Genomic DNA, 7,516 nt, shown 5'->3' on the forward strand with positions numbered 1-7,516 from the left:
AGTGGTCACCACTACATCGCTGTTTATTGTTACAATGTCATTTTGCTGATAAAACACGTGTATTGCAGTAGGCTTCAACATAGATATGCATATCGTCAAAGGATTAATTTTGTTATTTTCATCGTATTGGAAGAAGCACAACCGGCGTATTTTCTTTTGCTCGTCAGTTTAACATAACAAAACAGCGATATTAATCAGCGACATCTTATAATATCGACCACAATGGAGACAGAAGTGAGTCAGAAAGCTTGCCCTGATTTTGTTGTTTGGCGAGTCAGTGACTCACTCATTTGTTAAACGGACTGCCAAAGGTCTGGTAGAGATAAACCAAGAATCATTCAGCAGATTCGAACATTTGGCAAGCGGAACTAATAACATGTGATAGACGCAACTCTTATGTATGCAGGAAGAGAGAGTAGGAGAGCGAGAGTTTCGAGACAGTGTAATATATGTTAAGAAATCAAGATGGAAACACAATATGATAAAGCATCAATCTTTAGGAGCGGGCAAAGGAAAGAAATCCATGTTGGAATGTGGCATTAATGAAACAAACAGGAAACGATTAGTCGACGGCGGTGCATGTCCTAACGATGTCACACTTATGCTTTCATGGTCAACTTATTGTCAATGTCAATGTCAAATTTAATGTCAATGATAATGACAATGTCACTGTCAATGTCAAGTTCAGTGTAAATGTCAACATGAATAATAATTCTACCTTTACTTTGGCTTCACCATCCCGTTCCTTATAGTCTGGAGACCCGTGAAGATCCGGGATAGAGTTTGGTCTCCAGCAATCCATGTTTATATAAGACACGATTCATGCTGTTGATCACTGGGTTGTCTGGTCTTGACTGGATTATTTACAGACGGCCACCATACAGCTGGAATATTGCTGAATGCGGCGTAAAATTGAATTAACTTATCCACTCTCTTGACAATGACCTTGTATTACACAGGGTGTATTCGACCTGTGCGTCGCAACTGAAACTCCATGCTTCTCCTTAAAGAGGCCCATGGAGTATCATAGTGGATAAAGCGCTCGCTCGTCACGCCAAAGACCCGGGATCAACTCCCATTTCGGAAGTCTCCCACAGTGATATTGCTGGACTAAAGCGTCGTAAAACTATACTCAGTCCGCTTAAAGATGATGACTCTAAATAAAGTAGTGAGAGGATTCGAACCAAAAGAAATGTATCTTCAAAAAGAACAGTACACGTTACCTCGAATCGCGGCGACTTACCCGACCTTTTACCGATTCAGGAAAGCTAAATAGCCACCATCGAGCAATGCATTGGTGTAGTGATATATAGACGCTGCAGTCCTGTATTTGGAACTGATGATACATAAGCCCAAACAAATGGGATTCTAAACTCAGGATTATGCAAATCTTTCTGTACTTTCATAACCTGGTTACGTGTCCCGTGTACATGAAGCCAAATAATGGCCAATGTCCCAGCTGCGGCACTCTAGGAGCTGGTCGGTTATATCACAGTGTACATTATGATAACCTGATCAGAATCAGTAACTGGTTACAAGACTGTTAAACAGTGGCTTGTTGCACGACTATTATTTCTTGAAGTTCCTTTCAGCAACCAGCGGGTTGGGGAGGGCGTGTCTCCGTGATGATGTACTTGGAGAACATCTTGACATGCTGGAGGGCATTAAGAGGCTTTAACCTGGACTGGTGTTTTACAAATTATTGGGTTCTATGTCATGGAGCCCAGCACCACTGACGACCTTCACTCACCAGCGTTACCTCTGTCAGCAGCATCCCTTCATCACCTAACATCCACAGACTCATCACCAACAACCATCACCCTGTCACTCCAGCAAACAGAGAAACACACACAAGCTAATTCTCAAAGCTTATAACTTGTATGCGTTCATTCTGATTTTGATTTTGCGCATGAACTAAGGAGAATTGAATAATTATGTTCCAGTGTCTATCATGAGTACAACATATCTAGCAATTTAAATCAGATTAGAATAGTTATTTCTTTGTTTATGCAATGAAAATTCTTGTGTGGTAACATTTTTTATAATCCAATACTTCTTCCCGCAGGACATACTACTTGTCCGAGAACGCGCAGTGTTTCCCAAGAGGGCGTTTTGAGAAACCTTGATCAACTTAAATTTCAGTTTGAAAGGATGTGCTGGATTTTTTTCTCTCACAAAGGAAGTACTTTCAATTTTGGCACACTATTTGATTTTACAAAGACTTACGACAGATTTAAGGGGAAGTTTCATTTCTTACACACATGTGGGTGTTAAACCTTCTTGCATTACGATGACCTCAGCACACATCACAGAGCTAATGTAGTTGGCATCTCTCACATGGGGATGAACTGAGCTTAACAAAGGTTTCAGTACTGGGTGCTCCAAGGTTTCTTATTCTCTCGTTTTAATTTATCTACTTTGGAAAAGTTTTACGGGTTTTTGTTTGTTTGGAGATGTTTTGTTGTTGGGTATTTTTTGTTGATAGTGGTAGTTAAGTTTATGTTTTTCTCTAATTTTTCCGTTCTTATTTTAGCTATTTGTAACCATGTCTTGATCTTGGTTCTGTCGTCTTCAAAGACAATATTGGATGCATCGATCTCCTCCACCGCGAAAGGACCCGTGAAAGTCCCGGGGTAGAATAGGCCTTCAGCAACCCATGCAACCCATGCTTGTCAAATCTAAACTAATGGGTAACAAATATAATGTCAACTCACCAAGTATTGGTGTGAGAGTCAGTTTTACTGAATGTAACACAGCGAGCGGTCAGGCAGCGGTGACGGAGGCAGGCAGTGTTATGTACTCCAGTTAATCTCTGTGTGTCCTCATCATAACGTTTCAATCATTCCCGGAGGTGTAAAACATCTTCATTGCGCCAGATCGCCAAGTTTAGTTGTATGCCTGTTCCAGCAATATCAGGGCGAGGGACCCGGGAAATGGGCTCCACGCTTTGTGCCCATGTAGAGAATCGAACCCGGGCCTTCGGCATAACAAGTGACTACCCCACTGAATCCCAGGGACCACAGTACAATGCCTGTAAACATTCAGATCACAACAACAACCAGGACAGAGACGTGTAACTAATTTTGTCCGGCACTTGTAATCCAGTTACTTCCACGTAACACCGAGGCATTACTGCACACGTAAACAAAATCCCTACACTGTCTGACTCCGCTGCTTTTCACTAGTATCTCGCTATAGCGGGAGAGGTCGGGATGGCCTATTCTTGGTGCCGGTACCAGCAGGACGGGGCCAGGTGGCCAACACTTGGTTGTCTTTCATAATAACTGTAAATAAATTTTCGTTCCATGGTCAAGAATACGATTTATGTGCAGCGACAGTATTGGTATACACAGTTCATAGTCGGTAGATGACAGCGATATTCAAGCGTGGCATAAACACGTGCGCGATATTGTTTTCACTAATGTCGTAGTTATTGCTGATGTTAAAATCAATAGACTGGTTTCTAATCGCCTTTCGAAAACTACCGTACGTTATATAAAAATATATTTGTTAGATATTTCTGCATTGCAATTGGGACTTAGTCATGTTGGATGACAGCAAACAAACTTATAGCAGAGGCCATAGATGGTTTCTGGTTGGACGTGTTATTAAATAGGGCTGTAACGATGCATCGAACTGTCGATGGATTGCAATTTTGAGTGCCCGATGCAATTAATCGATGGTAGAAATGAAAAACTATCGATAGTATGTGTGGCTAATGACTTCCGTTGATAAATGCGCAGCGCGAAATTCAGGTAGTATCAGATTTGTTCACATTGAATTAGAGTTATGTGCCCCTTTTTAACTCGTAAACAAACTTGACGGCAAACACAGCATGCGACATGATATTTGAACCATGAGTATGTTTTAACTATTTGATCTAGGTTTCATGTCTTAATTCACAAAACACGAATAACAGACTTGTCAAAACACGTTCAATGATTTGTGTTGTAATGGGTTAATGACAACATTGGCTGAAAATAGAACATGATCTTTAATAACATAAATACTCATCGAGTATCGGATTTTCAAGCTGTTTTTGACTAGTTTCGTGCATGGCCGTTCCTTTAATGGCATTTAAAACGGAGAATGTTCTCTGGATATATAACCTTTTCGTTATAATGTAAGTGACGTTTCGGTGTAGCAGCTAAGTAAGTGATGACTACACACAGTTTACATTACATTGGGAAAAGCTGTAATCCAAAGAACTTTCCTTGTTGTTCAAAATGGCCTTGTTGTAAATGACACACCTGTAGATCTGGTCTAATCTGTATAATTCACTCTGGATGGTTTACCGAGCAGGAAGGTCCTTGTACCCCTCAGGCCTAATCACTAATCGCCCGTCTAGACACCTCTAGACAGAGAGAACCCACTAGACCGTGCAGATCGCACCCCCTTTAACTCGGAATCTGTCAATTAGGCCAAGATTGTTCTGTCCTTAGTTATTCAAACACCATCGTTTTTATCTTGCCGCAATGGCTTGGAAATCGCTCATGCCACGGAAAGCAATAGTGTTCATTTATGCATTCATTCCTCCTGACAAATCATGTAGAACAAACCCACTGAAAATCACTTGGAAACAAAAAAAAATAATCGTGCTACTTTTATACGGGAAATTAGTTCTACTGTCTAGACCTTTCTCAGCCAGGCTGAAGAGATCCTGCCTTTGGTGTTGAGACCAGCATCTTAAAACAGATATAATATCGATGTTTTTCCCGGCTGATTCTAAATTTTGCGCAAATGACAACTTAAAGTTGAAGCATTTAAAGTATTTAAGTTACGGAAAACAGTTTAACAATGAAATGGAAATTTTCAGACAGGTTCACAGTGGGCACTTTTTTGTCTTACAGTAATTTAATCATTTTTTTTCCCTTCCGCCATCTTCGACTAGATTCGTGTGCAAGAGAAAGCATACCTCGTGTTTGAACGCGGATATGAAGAAACAATACGATATGGATATTTGATAGTGATGTATTTTGCACAGTTTTCGTAGCGTTTTTTTATCTTCGGGTTGTCAAGTCTCCACGATTGTTTACAATCTAATATCGTTTTAATAACGTTGGCAAATTTTGGAACCCATTTTCATGTGTTTCCTTTTCATTTCTTTGACAGTGATTCATAACACATGTTCATGATCTGGTCGGAATCGTCATAAACGACTCTTCTTTGGACATGCTGTGGATTGGAAAACAGTTTATGAGCACAATTAGAGTGACGTCATGTGGATACAAGCTTCGATGCCAACAAATTCGTATGCCTGGGGTATATATATGTATATACGAGATACTTAGTATATAAAGCCATTGAAATGGTACTTACCTGAGGTGTGGAGAAGAAAGCGTTCTCTCGTCACCCCGAACGCCCAGGTTCAATACCCAACATGTGCAATGTGTGAAGCAATTACTGGTGTCCTGCGCCGTGCCATTGCTGAAAGCGGCGTAAAACACAATTCCCACACTCTCTGGTGTCTCCATTAAGTTTGGGGGTCTTCTTGCTTATCAAGGACAGTGAGGTGGCCTAGCGGTTATATTATCGTTCGTCGAATCGAAGACCAAAGACCCGACAGTGCATGGAACTCAGTTCTGGATATGTTGATATTCGGGGAAATTTTTTAAAAACGTCGTAGAACCATACTAATTGAAAGCCCTGAGTTATCCAAGTGTTACACGTGTTTTACGTTGATAAAGCACACGGGCATGGCTGCGGTGCTGACAAATACATCCCAATACATCCAGTCGAAACGAACCAGGGCGGACAATCATAAGTTTCGGATGCAACTCTGCACAGCGGAGTCTCTGAGCATAAAGTAACTTTAACCGTACACTACGTTTCACCTAGGTAGTCCAGATCTCTAACTAACGGGATCCGAAGTGACGTCGTCCAGATCTCTAACTAACGGGATCCGAAGTGACGTCGTCCAGATCTCTAACTAACGGGATCCGAAGTGACGTCGTCCAGATCTCCAACTAACGGGATCCGAAGTGACGTCGTCCAGATCTCCAACTAACGGGATCCGAAGTGACGTCGTCCAGATCTCTAACTAACGGGATCCGAAGTGACGTCGTCCAGATATCTAACTAACGGGATCCGAAGTGACGTCGTCCAGATCTCCAACTAACGGGATCCGAAGTGACGTCGTCCAGATCTCTAACTAACGGCAGTCGAACTGACGGGATCCGAACTAACTGGATCTATAATAACGAAATTCCGTTTTGTCACTTGATCAGAAAGTTGGCTATACGGAGCAATGTGTGCGTTTTAAGTTAAACTTTGGGTGAACACACACTAATTCAATTATATCAACAGTTGAAATATGAGTAGGTTCTATTACATGGACGTGATTGTTTTAAGTGCATTTGTCCCGAGATTGTGCATTTACGGTTGAAACGAATCAGTTGAAGTTAAGCAACGGTGAGTGCGGAGAGTCGTTGGATGGGTGGACGTGTTTGGCAGCTTGACGTCTCAGTGTTTCTGGGCTTCTGCCCTGCAATACAACTAAGCACGTGAGATACATGTGATCTCACATCCGGCAAGTGAGCTTCTTGAAAGTTGTATCTGTTCACTAAAGTGAATGTGGGTAGCCGGTGGGATAAGTCATGTGACTATAACCTTCTAGCGCCTCACGGGCATCTTGGGTTATCTGGAATAATAATGTCATGTGCAAGCGCCGGGAGCAGACACTTAGTGCCTGGAATATCTGGCGCTATACAAATACTCATTATTTATTATTTAATTTTAACTGAAGTGGCAAAATCCGACTGAGTCACTCACTGATCTCACTCACTCGCCATCGTACACTACGTCCTGTACAGTATCGGCCGTAACGATCTCAAGGTGGCGTTGTCAGCTGTTGGAAGAACGCTGCGCAGCCAGGTAATTATGGTGGTGTGTGATTGTGTAGTCGACACAGGTGTGTCAGTCGGCCAGGGGGCCTTCGACTACGGGAGGCTGTGTAATCGTTAGGCTAAGACAATTTATATCCCTTCCAGAGCGCAGGAACAATGGCGATCACTTTATTATACCCTAGAGGTGTTGATTGTTTTCTGAAGAGGTTATCTGGGTTGCATACTCCCCACGGGTCAGAGAACAAAATTCGAGTGCCACCAATCCATTGGTGTTATCAAGTTGTAAGTTTCAGAGCATACCGTGAGTGAGTGAGTTCAGTTTTACGCCGCACTCAGCAATATTCCAATATGGTGGCAATAATGTTTTATTTTGGGTCAAGCACTGAGTAATCACGGCGACACTTTAGAAGAGCAAGAGCTTGATTTGAGCCGTACAGCAGACCCAGGCTGGTCGATGAATTTGGTTACCGGGAGCTTTTTGCTGTTTGCAACACACCCATCATCTTACGACAGGAACAGATGCTCGTATCACCACTGGATTGTCTGGTCCAGACCCTGTTATTTACTGTCCGTCAAATCGGTGTGACATTGAACAACAATACGTTCTAGGTTGGATCATTCAGCTTTTATGGAACCAAATAATTAGACCCACATAATGTGATATTCGGGTT

The sequence above is a fragment of the Haliotis asinina genome, chromosome 11 (genome assembly GCF_037392515.1).
Source record: "Haliotis asinina isolate JCU_RB_2024 chromosome 11, JCU_Hal_asi_v2, whole genome shotgun sequence".
Classification (NCBI taxonomy): Eukaryota; Metazoa; Mollusca; class Gastropoda; order Lepetellida; family Haliotidae; genus Haliotis; species Haliotis asinina.